Here is a 20,604-nt window from a genome sequence, read left to right on the forward strand (position 1 = left end):
CAATGGAAAATAAATATTATGCACAAACGTGGTCAGCTACCTCTACCACGAATGGATTTGGTGGCTGAGATAGCCCCCACCACTAGATCATTTTCAATTCATTTTACTTTGATATCATAGTATGAATAATATGACACACAATTTTGAAGATTGCAGTACAAAGCTAACTACCATAACACATTGGTTACATACACTTTCCTATGATTTATGACCAAAAAAATTCCCCAACTAATGTTATCAATCATGAATTAATAGTTTATGCCAATAGTTCTATGTTCAATGTGTTTGTCTATTTGTCTGAAATCAAATACTTTTGGAAGATGATTGGCATTTGTCACTTTGATTCTCTGAATATTAATGTTGTTCTTCTTATTTGTTACCAGGTTCAAATCTGATCTATATGTGCTCGATTATTGAAATCCCTTATGGATAAAATAAAGTAAGTTAATCGTATGTGTGCAAATAATTTTTTTGTTTAACTATAGATTTCTCGATATGTTGAATGCTCTCAATAAATAGAAATTGAAAATACCAAAGTGGACATTTATAGGAAGTACTTGAATTAAATCTCAAAAGTTGAAAATTATTTCGTTCTTTTATTTTGCTAACCATTATTGCTTTAATATCATTGATATATGTGTACTAAGTAGCATGAATTTATGAACTAAAATAAATATGAACTCAATGTCATCATAACAATTGTTGAATAGGATTTCAATACAATATAAAAATATTCCGCGCATATGTGATCAACTAACTCTAACATAGAATGATTTCATGGTTAAGTGACTGATTACGCATAGATTAGCTAAAAAAATGCTAAAGAAGTTTATATTTTATCTTGTAATGAAATCCCTTAATTATTTATCTAATATATGTTAAAGTGTATCGCCACACATTGATTAATTTCATCTGACATTTTGGATGTGTCAAGAAATCATTACAATTGATGCCTTGCAGGTATGCATGGAGAGAAAAAGAAAAAAGTAATCCACCACAGAATTGATTTTTGCCATCAGAAAATGTGCACAGAGATATGAAACACATGTCGTACAGGTTCTTTCTTACATAATCCTTTTATGCACAGTCATTATTTCCACAAAAACGTTCCCTTTGCACCACAGTTCTTGCACATACCCCTTCATTTGCACATATTTCATTGTTCACATATTCATACATCGTCCTCTACACATCCTTCATTTTGCACAGATTCATAGCTTTATATAACTTCTCTCTTGCACAACGAAATTTGTAAAAGTTTTAAATGGAAAATAGTTCAAAATTAATTTCATTGATGTGGAATAAAGTTCCCTTTGAACCCTCATTCTCCCACACATTCCCATTTCTTCACATAGTAAAATATATGCACAAGGAAAGCTTCACACAAGGAATCTCTGCACATTGAAACATAATAATATTAATTTGATATTTGTTTATGGTTTTATTCTTACGTTTTCATTGTATGGAATAGGTGGTTGAGAAAGAAGCTTTTGTTCTACAAAGTAGATAACAAGAACGATGAACTCTTTCTCCATATTTTCGCATGCCATGGAATGAAATTAACCAGATTAAAAAGAAAGTAATCAAATACTTAACATTAACCAAATTTTTGTTTCATTGGTTTTTTTATTGACTAATGCAAGAATCTCCAATGACAGATAATTAGAGAATTGCAAACGATTAATTTGAATACATATTTTACACAAATGTTTATTGTCAGTTAGAAAACAAAATATTATTATAGTTGTTTGTGAATAGAGTGATATGTTCAACAACACCAGTGTGAAATGGTCCCACCTAAATCAATGTGTATATTAAGCCTAACATACCTTATAATATATTTAATAGGAAAATGTGAAATATTCATTATTTCTGGTTTACAAACTGACCTTTCTAGTTATGATTATTACATTAAAAATTAAATCTTTTGGTCATAGCAAAATTAATTATGTGTTTATGGAATAAATTTCCCTAGGCACCCTTGTTCTCCCATACATGCCTCATCCTCTACACAGTTTAAGCTCTGCACAAGGAAGCATAATAATATTAATTAGAGATTTGTCCAACCAACCCTCCCCCCATGTCTGCGCATACCAAAATGTAAATTTGGTTAACCGTTATTGTTTTTCACAAAATTATTATATGGGATCAAAATGTGCAAAATAAATCTGGAAACATCTTAATATCTATGAAAAATGCAAAACTTGTTTATATCCAAAATAATTGCTTTACGGTCTGCTTGGGGTAGCTCAATTGGCAATGGCCATTGAAATGAAGCCTCACAAAACCGGAAGTCTTGGGTTCAAATTTTGTGATATCCCCTCAATCGGGGTAAGAAGTTTGACATGATGAATACGTAGTCCTACCAAGCCTAAAAAAAAAATTAACTCTACAAAAATAGATGTATCGAAAAAATATACGGGAATGGAAATGTATACAAAGATGCAAACTCTTTGCTACCAATATTCAAAGTTGCATCTTGATACAAAGTAAGTGCATAGATGTGGAAATTCGCACAACCAAAAAATCTTTCCACTCTTGAATTTTCACTTACCCTTTCTTCTTTTGTTGCATTGTGCTCCTCTCTTATTTTTGTATTCCACGTAATGAAAGCTTCCTTTGCACCTGTACAAAGGGTAATCTGGACAAACTAACTGATATATAATATTGGTCATTTTTTGCTTAATATCACTTTTCTGATTCTACGTAATGAAATACTAAGACATATTGTTGGACAACTACTTGTGCGAAGGTGCATAAATTAGGTAATGATGAGTGCGGAGCTATAGAAAATTATTTCAAAACAGTAACATTAAAATTATTGCTATTATAGTTGGTGTTACTACTTAGTAAAATGTACAACTACTAGTGCTACTATTAGTAAATGATTGTTATGTTTGTCACACTTAAGAAATTGATATCAATGCGCTATTTTGTTAATTTCTTAAAACTCATTCTATTTTGTTTAATTAAAGTTCTCATGTTAATACGGTGTGAATATTGCAAGTACAAATATGCGAAAGTAAGGAAACGTACATGGCGCAAACTAAAATAGTTTTCCAACAATAATCAAATTGTATTATCATAACTTAAACTAACTTAAGGTTGCAAAAGTGTATAGATTAGAAAAGATGCATAAGCGATGTGCGAATATGCAACCCCTGCTATAAGTATCAGATCACTAAGATAAGAAACACCCACCTAAATCCACAAATATGAAATAAAAAATGCACATAATATTCATAAATTCTTTAAAAAAAGAAAATGTTACATATTCTCTATTCAAAATACATAACTGGTCAAGTAAATTTCCTATAGAGATCTGAAAATGAGTTAATTGTATCACTGCAAATAACATTTTTCCTCACCATAGTAGCCATTTCAAATACTTGCTAACCTGTTTCCCTATAAATCCCCCCCTGGTACTATTTTTCATCTAAAACATGGTATGAAAAAACTCCCTAAATAAATTTTAGCTCAAAAATTAATGGAATTAAAAATAGTTGATGAACGTACTAAGAAAGTTCCACATGAGAAGGAAGTATGTGGATAAAATGTGCAAACTGACGAGCATGGATAGGGAAACGAACATACAAAAAAGACAAGAGCACTTCTACATATTCACATGAAATCCCTTATGTAATTGAATTTACATTATCTTTATACCTAGCCGCAAAATTAAATGTATTTGTTTCGGTGAAGCCTCGAATTGGACTATCGTGAACTATAATATGAAAATGGAATATATAAAGAAAATCAATAAATTGAATCCAGAAGTGGCTTAGTTAATGATAACATATCTAAGAAACCTAAACATTTAATCACTAGTAAATAGGAAAATGAATGTTCCAAGATTTACGAAAACTCACAATATGTAAATGCATAGATATTGATATTTTAACTGTCAACTATTTTTTGGATCTTCGGTTTGTTCAAGTAATTCTTTAGATTTCATATGACCAACTGTAATTTCATGTTTGACATGTTTACTAAATATCTCCTTCTCAATTTCCCTCACTTCTTCTTGCAATTGTGCAACTAAAGAAGACCCTATGTTTATTAACATTAAAAGAAAGCAATTAGGCATTCAATAATTTGCTGTGTAATAAAACAACTATATTATCGAATTATGTTTCCTTTCACTATTTTAGCTTATCCAACTCAAGCATCAATATTTCTCTTGAAATTTATCTAGAGTCATGTGATACATGGATTGTTCAGATCCTACACAATCTGTACAGCTTTGACATAGGCATTTTATCTTCAATTCTTAATGTTTTCACATTCAAAAACAATGTTCTCCAATATTCTGATTCTCTGAGACCATGCAACTTTGATCTACTTCATCTGTTTATCATTCGACACTTCCTACCCTTTTTTCTCTAGATCAAAAAGTAAATCAAGGCTGTGACTAAAAGCAGATAAGTCATTGTTCACTAAGTACCTATCTTCTTCAAGATCACATTCAATGCAGCTGATAAATAACTTTGTTCTTTGTTCTAAATGCTCCAAATTGAAATATGTTTTCCATGCATGTTCGATGATTTTCAACCTTTCCAATAAATTAAAGATAAGATATGTTTTCATCACATTAAGGAGATTGATAGGTTTAACATATCTATGTGATGTATCAAGGTAGAAATTACCAATGGTGTTGCTTGTATTTCAAATGGAATCATAAAAAAAGGACCCCGATTTAGAGAAAGGACTTTATTCTTTTTTTCTGTTTCAAGTTTTATTCTTCCTGTTGGCTAACATAACATGCATGTATGTCATTGGTAACGCGGTGTAGTTTCATGACTGATGGAGTTCGAACTCTAGACAAATCAAAATGCATTTTTGTTTAATCAATAATTTTTTGTTACAAAGATTTACTTTCTCAATCTTTAACTTTTTACTATTCTTGTCATACTTTGCATTTTGCAAAGTGACAAAATGTTCATCAAAAGTAATAAATTCTTTATAATTTTCCAAATTTTCTTTTATCTTCTATAAAACTAGCACTAAACCAATTAGGTGGCACAATGTTTTCAAATTCTATGTCTATAGCTCCTTCAATGTCTTTTATCTTCATTAGAATTATAGATTTTGTTGATTCACCGATATACACTCATTTCGAAATGAATCTTCGATCAGGATCTTTGTCATTTCTGCTACCTGATAACCTATCATGAACCAATTTTGTATTTACGGTGTCTTTTCTCTTTTTTTCACTCTAGGATGAATTTGCATGAGTATCTCTTTTGCAACATACATATTTCTCTATAGAATTATTGATGCTTGATTCTTCGGTAATTTCTTCTACATCTATGACTAGCCTTTGATTTTTTCTTGATTCATTTTAACTTTCCTTTCTCTTATCTCTAACTTGTGAAAACAAGTTCCTGTACCCAATAGTTTCCAAGTGTGTTCCAAATAGATCCTCCTTATCAAAGGATTTGATTGCTTCAACTTTGCTTAAACTAAAAGGATGAAAATTTTCTACGAGCTCTGTAACATGAGCCACATTCTTCACTATGATTTCTCCAATGATAAATGACAAAGAAATGAATTGTCTTGTATTTTTGCTTTCAAATATAATTAGCCAGTAATGGTATTTCCTATAGACTTAAGCAAAAAAAATACCTATCTATAACAAATTTTGGCGACAACAATGACTTACCTTGAAATCCATAAATTTGAATTAGCATATTACTTTATCTTTCTTCATGCATATCTTTGCCCCATAGGAAAAGTTGTTTCTATGCAAATATTCAATGAGGCTCCTATCCATTTATCATGTAATTAACTTGCTTTACAAAGACATCTTGAATGAGATAGACTTTTAAAGAATAATTATGCTTCCACATTATAGGATACCAAAACTGCATTTTTTCTTGATTTACATTGAATTTATGATTATACCACAAACTGTGAAAGACATGGTTGGAAACTAACATTATTATGAGATACGCCATCATGAAGAACCTATTGGCTTTGGATAAATTTACTAATTGAGAATCTAATTCAATAGAAATGATACTGGCCCAATCAAATACACAATTTATTTTGTATGTGTGATAAAGCATATAGAGAATGCATTTTAGAACATTTGTTGTATTTCTCATCCCATGACACATGCACAGAGTCAAAAAGTCCCTAAATAGATTTTTAAACAAAGACATATCTAAGAAAAAAATATTGTAAGGAACTTGGCAACTTGGAAAAAATAAATCTCCAATAATTTTAGTGTCACCTGCTTCAAATATCAAGAAACTACTCCCTTCCAACAATTTCAAGTGCATATTAGGTTATGGTAACTTGAATATCTATTTATATGCCTTCAGATTTAGAGGAATCCTTTGTACTAGTAGAAAAAAATTTCTTGTTCTTAAAACAAATTTGTTTGCACACAAATAAACAATTTCCCTAAAATCAAAAACTTTTGGCACACATGCATAATTTTCCAATCTGCTAGTCCAAATCTTGTTTTTGTTCTTCTCTTTCATCGATATATTCACGTAACATTCATATGCAGTAAACCAGTGAAAGTTCTCATTGATACAAGCAAGTAAGTTAATCATATCAGTGAAAATAGCCTCTTTGTTTCCTCGGCTAGCCATGTTAGTTTTGTAGATGAAAACACTTTCTCAATCAATAACTCTCTTAATGTCGCTTAACTGCACAATTTTCAATTCTATATAAAATCACCAGTTGTTACTATTGCAAGCACGAAATCAGATCTTACTATTTCAAGTGTGAAATATGTTGTACATGAAATTTCTCAATAAATAAAAATTGAAAATACCAAAGCTAATGTTTACAGAAACTAGTGCAAATAAATCTCAAAATTCCAAAACCATCTCATCCATTTATTACACATCTTGCTTCTGCATTACTATGAATTCTTTGTGATAATGAAAATTATCTTGCAGGATGTCGATAATAATTATCGTTGCAAAATATGTGCTCAATTATCCATATTACAAAGTGATTTGGTCTCATGACTAGTCCCCACTACTCTATCATTGTCGACTTTGATTTATAAATGACTTGACACATGGATTTGAAAATGCTCAGAGACACATGCATCTTTGGCCAATCATTGCAAATTTCTCTAATCTCTTATTTGTTATATCTCACTTTTTCTCGCAAACATGTAATTTTTTCTCTAAATCATTTTTAGTTCAAAAATTAGTCGCATTTAAAAAAAAGTCATGAACATACGGAAAAGTGTCATGCAACATGGAAATGTGTGAAGCGGTGAGTATGTATGCGGAAAGGAACATGCAAAAAAGACAACATCACTTCCACACGTTTGCACATTTCGCACAACCCTTGTGCATATTTCTTATCTTCAACAATCATGAAATCAGTAATTAGCTTAAGTTGTTATAATCAAATTACTTAAATATTTAAGAATACTCATTCCTCAAAAGTATATACGATTCCTGCAATTTACTGTTCTTATCACCTTGGAATAGTTAAATTATTTACTTATCCATTTTGGACTCTGCATGAGAAAAAACAAACAAATGTATTATTACAGCTTATACGAAATAGCTAAAACTTAAAAAAATATATTGTATTTCATTTATAATTGACATGTACCATTACAACTTATACGGAATAACTAATATTTACAAAGATCTATTGTGTTGCATTTGTAATTGCCATTGAACATTTATAATTGTCAATGAACTTTATGGTTTGAAAACAAAAAATGCATAATTTATGCAAGGTTAGAATCACACAAAGTGTAGTGAAGCATGAACTGCATCATGATCACTCCCGTATGAATGTGAAATATAAACATGACATTGTTCAAGAGGAAATTTTTTCCAAATGTGATTAATAATTGTCTCAATCTCGAAGAAAAAAAAATATCGTTACTTCTTGTAATTGTTCACAGCACATGTACTCTAATAATTGTTTACTTCGTTTGTTATTTGAATTGATGTCAATATTGAAATATCCAGTAAGTATAAAAGTGTAATAACCAAGTCTGAATTGTTACCTTGATATCACTATCGTTTCAATGATTATTGAAACATATACAAGTGGCGCAACATATACATTTATTATGCATATTCAGCATTGGAAATATACTTCCGACAAAACAAGTTTGATTATGTTGTTGCAAACACTTTTCTTTATACGATTTCTATGTTTTTTCATACGCAAGTATGTACTCCATGAAGACAATTTGATATGTTGAAATTGATTTTGTGAAATTCAGTATTTGACGGTGGAAATTTTGGATGTGTTTCCTTGATACAAGAATCATATCATTCATTAGGTCTTCATCACACATAATGTCATTCACATGCGAGTGTGTACTTTGTGTATTCCAAATTGCAAGTGTTAGAGTACTTGCACTTGCTATCGGCTTCTCTATGTATCTTGATTTCCATGATGCTTTAGTTCATAAGCATTTTGTTTCTTCTAATATTTTCTTATTCACACAAAAGTTACTTTGTGTTAGTTTCTTAATAAGGTATAAGGATTCTATGGTTCTAACACATGACAATGTTATTAAAACTAGTCCATGTGTTGATATGTCACTCAAATCAAAGTCCATTCAACATTAAGCCATGTGATCGATGGATTGTTCTAGCACAAGCTAGTTGTCTTGGAAATTGTTTCTACACTATAGTTCTAAATCTCTTTCTATGACATATCAATGGTTTTGGAACACATAATATTGGATTCCAATTCGGTGAAATGTTTTTGTCATATAGTTCATGATACTTGTTTCTTTGTAGTTTACCAATTTTTGGATTTACAAAATTTATCCACAACACAACATTCTTGTTATTTTTCATATATTTTTTGCATATTCCATCCACACCATTAACAAGACCATATTTTATGTTATATTTTTGTGCATATACCTCAATGAGAACATTGCATTTGATAAGGATTCTTGATGGTAATCTCATTGTTTTCTCGTATGCTACATAGCATATTTCCTTATTGTGAGATTTGTCAATCACATCAAGAACTATTAGCTCTTCATTTACATGTGACAACATTTTTTCATTATGCTTTTGTACATCCCTATTCCTATAAAATAGATATGGAAACAATGGATCTAGTGGAGAAAGTCTATAACACTTGTCGTTTATATATTTTATGTCTTCATCATATTGTTGATTTACTTTCTTTATGTTCAGGATTTCAACTAATTTTTATCTTTTTGACGCATTATAGTATGCAATTCATAGCATTTCACTTTTTCCGTCCATAAATAGTATATTTTTTTTCCCCTGCTAAAATTGGTTGCTAAAAAATTAGAGAATCTTTGATAGGTTGCGCTTAGAACAAGTCACCTGAAAATATTACATTAATATTTCCAAAATAAGCCAACGAGTATGATTAATTTCTTGTAAATGTTTGTCAACTGGGTATAATAATGTTGAACCTATCAAATATGCCTCATCAATAAGCATAACATGAAGTTGTTCACAATGTTTTGCCAATGTGTTTAATTTTTCACCTTTAACTGAAAGATATTCTAATTTGTTAAATGGTCAATGGAATGCAGAACGCAATGTTATACCACCTTCATTGAACATTTCCTTCCCTGTATATTTTATTACAATTCATTTTAGTTATTTTGGGTCATATCCGAATATGTTGTTGCAAAAGTGAATTAGAGATTGGAATATTGCTGTAATAGTAAATGTTTTTCCAAATCCCACACCACCTGTTACAAGTACATACAATGGCTGATAAGGATTTTTTTTCTCAGTCACTATTTTTTCTTATTCTAGGTTGGGCATTCTCATAAATTCATAGAATTATGTTTCTTCTAGTGCTTGTGGTTGTTTTACAAATTGGTAAGGTCTCTCAACAATTGATTTTGCATTTCTATCCTTTTGCAAATATTCAAAATTGGAATCAATATCGTATTCTTGATATATTTTTCTATTATCTATTTCTTCATATGTATGTACATCTCTTTCAAACAATTCCCTATATTTATTTTCAACGTCATATACTACGCTATCAATATCAGTGCACACTGTCGTTGTTTTCTTGGTGAATTTCTGTTCATTACGTATTATGATTTTTTCAAATGATAATGTGCATTTTCCCAAGTCGAATATTGTTCCTTAACATTGTTCTCATCAATATGATATGGGACATACAACATTAATCGTTATTTGTAAAAGTTATTTTGACCAATATGTTTATTATACTTTATATATCTTATAACGTATGGTCTCTCAACACCTCCTCTTTTATTGCCTTGTAGTGTATAGCACAATGCAAGTTATGCTAAGCATACATGTTCATTTTTTTTTGGTCATTGCACATAGCAAACAATAATTAGTAAACATGAAATGTTTCCTAAATCATCCAGTTCATCCTCCATCTCTCTTGGTTTCTTTAGTAAAAACATTTGATCATTTACTGCTAAAGTATTAATAAATATACATTTTATTAAACTAGTATTCAATGTCGTTTACAAAATTATATATATAGCTTGTTGTGTAGACATCTTTTGTAATTTCAATAAATCTTTTCAAAGTCTTGTAATTGTTTCTATGATATCACCATTATTTTTTTGACATTCATTTCATACATGTTTAAACATTGATGCCATTGTTTTATTTATCCTTTTCATATATGAACTACAATAAGTAGTTGTAGTATATGAGTCAAGCACAAATTGGGCATCAATATTTTCACCCCGGATTAATGGAATGTGTCCAACGATCTACTAGTTCATATGTTTATTAGTTCTCTTTTCAATAGAATTGTTCTTCATTTCAGAGTACATTGAATTTCATGGATATAATCAGATTCGCTTACACCTATTTTTTCAAGAAAAATATCAAATGTATATATCTCATCATGTTTCGTATTTTCTATTGCATCAAATATCATCCTTGCATTCGGTTTTTTTTTGCATTGTTTAATTCCATAGGCTCAAGTGTTTGTGTCTTTCACATTGGTGGAATTAGAAAATTGAACGCATTTGTTTTCCTTTCCTACAAGTATTTGTATGATGATGATGTTGGTTAGTTTTTAGATTTGCAGGTAGTTTAGTTGAATAATGGCACACATAATTGTTAATGAAACTTTCAACTTCAATGTTCGTACTTGTTCCATAGATAGGATCATTTTTTATTCATAGCAATCCATGTTCTTGTTGGATTCCTCGATTTTGGATTTATGTTACAAAGAAATAGTCAACGACGTCACCAAAGTACTTGGACTCATGTGAAATTAACTAGCATATAGCATTCATTCTACTTTTGTAATATCGTATCCAAGTAACGGGGTCATTTCTTATGAAGGTATTCATATCATCCTCCTCTACTTTATTTTCAGTTGACATTTTTTTGTCTCAATATATTTGTTGCAAAACCTTTACTAAATTCTTCGATCTATGTTCAGCACTGGTAAAAGAAACAAAAAAATTTGGTGCACCCAATTGTTGGATCATTGCATATAAGTTCTTGTGCAAATGCAAAAAATAGTCCAGTGATGTCCGTATTCGTTTAAGATGCATATACGCAATGTTCAATGCCATAATGTGTTTCAAATTTGCCTTTGTTTTAACATCTCTAGTTATTATTTTCTTTCCTTTTAACTTTCCTTTTCTTATACAAATCCAAATAAAACTAAATACTTGACAAATGATAATTCACATTTTTTTTTAAAACAAATTTGTATATGATACGAAAAATCATGATCTTGATGAAAAACTCCTCATCGAAAAATATCGTGATATGTAAAGTTCCTTGTAACATTGCTTGATCAATTTTTTCCTGTAAAATAGGGTGGGAAAGTTCATCTCTTCCGAATACCTATCTAAGAATATGCCCAAAGGCCTAAAGCCTTCACCCAGAGAAATGTTTCTTTGATTATTATGAATATCATAAATACTATACAACCCACGGAATCCATGTAATAGTGTTTTTGTTACTAGTTCATGATCATATTAATCATTATCAACTTTGATTTCTATATCTTCCTCACATGAATATGCATCATTGTTTTGATCAAACAGTTGTTTCTAGTTTTCATTTATCCTCACATTATCTAGTCTATAAAGTGGAGTTTTACACAATCATCTCAATGCCTTGATGACTTTATGAACATGTATTTTCCCAACAACAAAAATGATTTTAAACACTAAACGTATTTTATTTTCCACAACCATTGTATTAAATTCATTTACGTCATGAGGAAGTGAAATTTGAATATAAGATGTGTTAGCGAGTACATTGATTAGTCCACTAGTCAAAGCCAACTGTGATTTTCTAAAACATTATCCAGGTTCTCATATTTGTAAAAATGGTAATCTTAATGATATTAGCCTTTCCTCCAATTCAAAAAGTTATTTCACTATGAAAATTTGTCTATTATGCCTAATTTTCTCTGGAACTACAAGTTTGATAATTTTATCACTATCTAATGTTTTTTTGCATTTTTTGCATATATAGTTAACTTTGGACACATTGTTGAATTGTTTTTCTATGACATCTCTTTTAAACCAAGTCTAATTGCATATTGCACAATCATAAACAGGAGTATCTTGTATTTTATTATAATATTATTGTTCAACAATTGTTTCAAATGTATAATCGCACATATGTAACAATTATTTCTGTTTATTTGGAAATATGGTATTCTATGTTGAATTTCGCATCTTCTATCATCTTCTAATTGGATTTGTTTCGATAACATTATTATTTATTATGTATTTTTTTAATTGATGCAACAAGAAACGTGGTCTCTTGTTTACATTGACATGCTTTGTATTAAGTTCCATATTATCTTCACCTATGTTAATGTTTTTAAAGCTAGAATTTAATGCCTTGCATAGTTTTCTAAGAACACTTGTTTTGAAACGTCTTCTTATATGTTTTTTGAGTTGATGAAATGATAGTTCGGTCTCATGTTTCCATTAATAAGCTTTATGTCAATTTCTATGACATTTTCATCTATATTCATGTTTTCAAACTCACTCGTATTAACTGTACTATGTTTTTTATTGGATTCCTCTATATATTTCTCTATGTTAACTAATTCAATATGATGTGATTTTTTTTTCTCTTGTGTTATCTCTTTCAGAGGTTCATAATGAAAATGACCTACACTCATTCCAAATTACATAACATGGAATATTGTTTCATCTTTCTCGAACGCACAAAATTTAGCTACAATAGCCAAAGTATGAGCAGACCATATGTATATAGTTATATTGAAGATATATCTTATCCAGTCATAAACAAAAAGGTCATTGTCTATCTTCCATTTTTCATATGGCATTGCCAATTATATAATGTATCCATTCCAATATAGTATTCCGAGAAATTGCATAATTTCATCTTTGTTCATCTATTTTTCTATATAGTTTAATGCAAACAAATAATTATGCATGATTTCATTGCAAAAAGATTGTGCAATTATGTGTCGTAAACAGGGAACTTTCATTGTAAATACTCTTGAACTTGAAAAAAATCTTAAACACATGTCTACTCATGGTTTCCTCTGTTTTCATCCATCTATGTTCTATTTGTTCCTATGTTATTATATTTATTATATGTTCATGATCAATTCTTATTGGACATTCTTTCTTGCACATAAGTGGTTTGAAATGTATGAAAAGTGGATTTTCTTCATGGAACAATATGTGGTAGCTTTCTTTGCATAGATTTCAATTAAAATGCAAATAGATTCTCATTCTTGTCTTTGACCAAAGTCTTAAAGAATTTTTAACCAATTTGATAACCAATGTATACAAAATATGTCCCCACAAAACCCTCGTTTTTCCGCAGCCATAGAGTTTGAAGGTTAATTAGCCATCCTTTCCAAGTAAATATCTAGGATAATTATACCATGCATTTGTATCAATGAATCTATATTCAATTCATGTTTATAAGATAATATAACTTCAATGTTTTCTTCACGTAAACAATTCCTGAAATGTTTTATCATTCCTTCATGTAAGTTTATTGAGGTGTATCTAAAAGTAATAGAGTTCACATAGTATCGTATAAGCAATCTCCTACAGGATATGAAAAAATGTTTAAACAAAATAGATTATGTTTCCTTAGAATTACATCTATACACTAGTAGAAAATGACTAATTAATTACTAAGAAAAAGACTAAATTTTTCATATAAATGACTAATTTTTGGTTGGTGACCAGTAGTAGCTAATTTACAGTATCTTATAACGTGACCAACTTTTAGTCATTTTTAGCTTAGTCATTAATTGGTTGTCTCAATTTTATTGTCTAGTAATATATTTAGTCATTAATTTAGACATTAATTTAGACATTAATTTAGTCATTAATTTAATCATTGATTTGGTCATTAATTTAGTCATTTATTTGGTCATTAATTGTCACAATTAATGACTAAATATACAACAAATATATTACTAAAAGATCACCCGAAAAAACCAATTAATGACCAAATAAATATGACCAAAATGTTAGTTGTGTTATAAGATACTATAAATTAGATACTAATAGTCATATATATGCAAATTTTAGTCATCGTTTGAAACCAATTAATGACCAAAGATATATGACTAAATTTTAGTCATGTTATAAGATACTGTAAATTAGCTACTAATAGTCGTATATATGCAAAATTTAGTCGTCATTTGTAATAACAAATTTATCATTTGCATTAGTCATTTATATTTTTTGGTAGTATCATATTCATTATATAAATTACTACTTTAGTAGTTTATATTCATTTCATTTATTTTCATTAACAATCGTTATAAGCAACTAATTTAGTCATATATTCATTTTATGTGTTCATCATTAATAAACATAAACTACTAATTTAGTAGTTTTAGATTGATTTTATGTTTTCATTATTAATCAGCATAAATTAATTAGTATGATTTTGCAACTAAATTAAAAAATAGCATACAATGTACATGTTCATATAATATGAAAATGCAAAGTTACATATGTTAATTACAATACTAAGTAATATCAAGTGCAACTATAAATAATTCCAACCACATAAAGTATATTATATAAAATGTCAAGTATTACAATATGAGTTTCCAACTTAATATTGGTTGGAGTACAATTTACACATGAAATATTGTTTCATCACTTCAAAACATTATCATTGTGTTGCCAAGGCATTACAGGTGAATTCACCAACTCTGAAAATTTGACCATTAGTCTTTATGTGTGTCTTACGTGGGATAATGGCTCCATGGATACCATTAGACCAATCCTCTTCTCTTTCTCTTTAATCTGCATTTTGTCGTTGTAGTGTTATTGTTCTCCTCTTTCTTCAATTCCTGCTTCTTACCATCAATATTGAGTTCCTTTCTTGAAAAAAAGATACATTGCAAAGTGTTAGTGTCAGTCTTTGCAGCCTTCCTCCAGTGATTAAACATGCTCTTACAAAGTGATTTTAAGGTGTCAAAGTTAAATTTTGTCATTTCAGTGAGTCTTCAAGCAAAATTTGGTCACTAGACATTAGGTCTACGGTTTCATTTTACCCTTGTCAAAGTTGTTCAAATTTCAGTCCATGTCACTGTTCAGCTGAGTGTACCATCATTCGGAGAGTTTTCATTATCATGTCAAGTCCCACTGGGTCATTTTACACCTTGTTCATGCTTCAGTTGCGCCTAGGTAAGGTCATTTCCCTCTCCTAGGGTTTTGAAGGCAATTTCTCTTGGACGGCCAAATCATCGGCAAAACTTGTATCCTGATGTTCATACACCTTCCCCTATCCTTAAAGTACCTTATAAAACACTTCTCATCACTGAGATCCCCCAAACTCCTCATTTTCGCACAAACCCTACTTTCTTGCTACAACTTGGCAATTTTCTAGGTTGGACCTGTGTTTTTCCTTTTTGGACCCCTTCCCCTCACTCAATCTCTGATATTACACTTTCCCCTACTTCCTAACATCCCTCCCTACTTCCCAAAATTTCCTCAAGAATTTAGAAACTCCCTATCCCGTTCATTTCGCTTCATTTCGACAAATCCCTTATTCCATACATTGGGATAGATTTCACTCAAATGAGGATTTTGAGCAATAAAAGATGAATTTCGGAAACTTGAGAGAGGTTTTTGTCCCCAACATACCCAGGAAAAAAAACCTCCTTCACTTTTTACACAGGTGTCATGGTTTTGGAGAAATGTCAAAATATAGTTGCCTCGGGAGAATTAATGCACCTCTGAAGTGACCTTGGAAAAATCAAATGCTCTCCTAGCTTGCTTGGCCAAATGACTTTATTGATGAGTCAAATGATAACTAGATACCAATATCTTTCCAATGAGCTATGATGAGCTCAATTTGGAGTTGAGGAAGGCATTCAAATGTTGACTGTAACAGCACTCTGCCTTTAGGCAGCCTCACTGGGCACATTTTGACTAGTCTTGGGAGATTTGACTTTTAATAGAAAAAATGAACTCCAAATTGAAAAATTCTAGTTGCTTTGGAAAGTAGACTCAAATAAATTTCCAACGAGCTATCCTTCACCCAATTTGGACACCGGGAAGGCCTCTAAAAGTCACCTGGAAAAGAGCGCAGCGCACAGAGGGAGCGCAGCACACTGGGAGGAAATTTCCAGTGTAAATTTACACTGGTGCGGCGCACATAGAGAGCGCGGCGCACAGGGAAGAAAAGGCCTGAAATTGTGCCATTTTGCCTCAAATTTCTTGTGAAGCCCATCAAATTTCAATTTAGGCTCTATAACATCACTTGTTTATCAAATTTTATGAGTGATATGGTGGTTATATGCCTATGATTGAATGCAACATATTTCATAAAGACAACCACAAGAAGACACCTATTCAGCAGGAGATAGAGGCTGATTGAGAGATTTGGCTTGAGAGGATCCACATCCACTTAGAGAAGTTGTTGGTGAAAGAATACAAGAACAGGGATCACCATCACATCATGAGGCTTCCTTGCATGATGAGGAGCTCATTGAGCATGATTTTGACCTAGTTGACTTGGAGGCACAAGATGAGCATAAATCCATACAACAAGTCATCAAAGAGAAGTATTCTCAGATCATGTAGGTCAAGGAAAATTTGATAAGGGCCAAATTTATCATTCCATTCCTTGATCAAGAAAACAGTTAGCTTAAAGCACAACATCTACCTATGGAGAAAGAACAATTCAAAGTCAAGAAACAAGAGATGAAGGGAAAGGAATTGGTGGACCATGATAACATTGAGCACCATGAAGAACATGTGGTAAGAAAAAGGCCAAGAACAAGTTTTTCACCATGAGCATCTCAGATGTATATTTTCCCTCACCATGATGGAACAAAAAATCACCATTGCAGGGAATGATTTCATGTTTTCAGTAGATTCCATCTCTCAAGCTATAGGCATACCAAACCATGGTGAAAATTGGTTCAAAGACATGAACCTAGACCTAGAAGAGTACAAACCCTAACTGAAATCATAATATAAAGAAAGTCACTCACATGTTTTCCCATTCAGATATTTTTTGGAGATGTATGCACCATTAATGAAGGCTGTCATGAAATTCTTCACATGTGAGGGAAAATTTTCCAGGTTGCATCAATATCACATAAGGCTGCTCATGCACTTTACAGCAACCAAGTCGCTCAATTTGAGTAGTTACTTGTATGGGATCTTAACGAAGATGTCTAAAAAGGTGAAATTGAAAGGAAAAGTGCATTATCCCAGTCTCTTTAATCATAGCTTGATAAAGGTTATGGTTCTCCATCAGTTGACAAAAAATAACATGACATGGGACACTTTCATTGAGGCAGCTTTGAACATGCATATAACTACTTCACCAAGCCAGCACCAAACTATGTCAGCACAGTTAATGGAGGCTGGGTCATCAAGAAAGAATGATGAGGTTCCAAGGCACCTAGGATTGAGGTGACCAATACATATCAAAGAGGCAGAAGGATTGTGTTTTCTCCTAAAATAGAGGTAAGGAGCCAGCGCATGATGAGGGGCCTTCAGGAGAGCCATCAGGTGAACGAGAGACCGAGTTCGTTCTCCTTCACGATGATGAGACCGATACAGAGCCAACAAATGCAGAGCTTAGAGAGGTCATCTAGGAACAACAATCAGAGATTGAGGCCTTGTCCCTTAACTTGGAGAGGGCCAAGTGGAACATGAAGTACTTGGAGTAGAGAAACAAGCAGCTTGAGGACCAGCAGGTGATCATGGAGCTACAAAACAATTGAGAACATCGCCAAGCTGCTCAAATAAGAAGGGTTGAGCTCACATCTTTGGAGCAAGAAATCAATGAGGATAGGGAGGCCAACCTTGAGAGGGTCAGCATGGATTTGGAGAGGCTGCTAGACAAGGCTGACAAAGACCTTGCTCTGTTGAGACACATGGAATTTCATTACAGGGCACGAAACATGAGCGCCAAGGCCCGAATAAAGAGTTTAAAAGCAAAATTGAGGAAAGCAACAAGGAGGGAAAAAGAGGCAAAAGAGCAAGATAGGATTAGAATCTTGGCTGAGGCTTCCTTGGCTCAGCATGGCACCCCATAGAGAACCTCCAGCCCAAATTTCAAGAAATTTGGGGAAATTTTGGTCACATGGAAAATTTTTGGGCAAAAAACAGGGATTTTCTCCCTGTGCGCCACGACATTGGCGCGACCCTAAAATTCTAGAGCTCAAAATGAGGAATGGCTTGCAGTTTTGGATTCAACATGGAAAATCACGACTATTGGTGTCCGGGCAAGAAATTTGGGCAAGATCTGAGCCTCTTAGAGCTCAAAAACACCCAAAAAATGGCCTCTCTACCACTTTTTTGACACACAGAAAGCAGTCTTGGGAGAATGGAGATGTTAGGATATTCCGACACATAGGAAATAGTTAAGTACAACTTGGTCTAGTATAGAGTTAGGTATAGAGTTAGGTAAAGTGTGTTTCTTTACCTTGTACATTTTGTAACTTACAATCCGACGATCACGATATGTAGTGATCCGACGGTTCATTCTCTCCTCGGTATTACCGACACTTGATCTGTGGCTTAACACCCGATTGGTCCATGATTTCTATTTAAAGCGCATGGAGGGTCATTTGTAGGGTAATCCGTCTATGAGAGAAGCATATGTAAATTTTCATTCTTTTATTAATAAATTACCTGAAGTGGTCGCGTTGGCTTAGGCCGTGGACTGTTTCCCTCTTTGAGGGTTTTAACCATGTCAATAATACTAGTGTATTGATCTACGATTTGGTTGTGAGCGGTGTCCTTTGGTGTTCTGTCTGAGGAACTTACCTTGTAAATTCCTACATGGTATCAGAGCTATTTGAGGGCCGCGTCCGTTGGTGATCCAAATCTGAAGCCGGTAGAACTGCATCTGACTGTCGTTTCCTATATCTACTATTTCTGATTGCTTTCGGACCGAGGGGACTGCTTTGTTGTGTTTGGAGCATCTGTTCCAGTGAGGAACCCCTTTCGTTTCACGCGAAAAGGTTTCCGGTAGCCTTAGCTGCGTCATTTTTAAGATCTGGAGGTATACAGTGTTTATTTGCAGTTTACAGTTATTTTCTCTCTGTTTATTTCGGTTTCGGTTTATTTAGCTTTTTTTATTACCGGATCTATACCTTTCATTTCTGTGTATGCTCTTTGCCCTGCGACTCTGTGCGATCTGGGCAAATCAGAAACAGAAAGGCAGGATTTTTCTCATGCGTATGCTCTTTTCCCTGCGCCTTAGTGTGATCTCAGAAAATCAGAAACATTGAGGAAAATATTTAGTTTCCGGCTAAAGCTAACTTTGAGCCACAAGGTTCATTTTTGAAAATATTTAGTTTTTCGGCTAAAGCTAACTTCGAGCCGTAAGGTTCGTTTTCTTTGCATGTCCGTGTTGGGTTTTGTGTTCTCTCTCTCTCTCTCTCTCTCTCTCACACACACACACACACACACACACATTTTTTGTATAGCTCAATTGGTTCAAAGCTATTTTAAGAGAGTAGAGGTCTTGGGTTCAAATCTCCTTTTTGTGAGGGCGGATTTTTCATTTCCGCACATTCCCGCACTTCGTCGGCATATTCAACAACTTTTTTTCAAAAAGCCATAACTTCTTCATCTGAAAGCTGTTTTCAAAGCTATTTTAAGAGAGTAGAGGCCTTGGGTTCAAATCTCCTTTTTGTGAGGGCGGATTTTTCATTTCCGCACATTCCCGCACTTCGTCGGCATCTTCAACAACGTTTTTTCAAAAAGCCATAACTTCTTCATCCGAAAGCCTTTTTTAGAGCCGTTTTTTTATACCAGCCTAATTTTTCGAGATCTATCCATTGGAACACTTAGTTTTAGCATCTTTAGCTTCAGTTTCCGTTGAAATGGAAAGTCAATACCAAGTTACCCTTGATAGCACCAACTACTTCCAATGGTTGTCCTACATTGAGGATTTACTTAGAAGTAAAGGTCTCTACAGAATAGCCTCAGGCCAAGAAAAGAAACTGAAGGATGAAGATAAGGCTGCTAAATGGGAAAATACGCAAGATCAAACACGTGGATTGATAGGGATGTCTATTTCTCCAGATCTTAGATTCCATATTGCAGAACTTGATACCCTGATGAAGCAATGAAACAAATCAATAAAGATTTTGGGATTAAAAATGAACTTAGAGCCCATCAACTTGAAAATGAGTTTCTTACATTGG

The sequence above is a fragment of the Pinus tabuliformis genome, chromosome 5_2 (assembly GCF_031772625.1).
Source record: "Pinus tabuliformis cultivar Carrire ecotype Pingquan chromosome 5_2, CPIR1, whole genome shotgun sequence".
Taxonomy (NCBI): Eukaryota; Viridiplantae; Streptophyta; class Pinopsida; order Pinales; family Pinaceae; genus Pinus; species Pinus tabuliformis.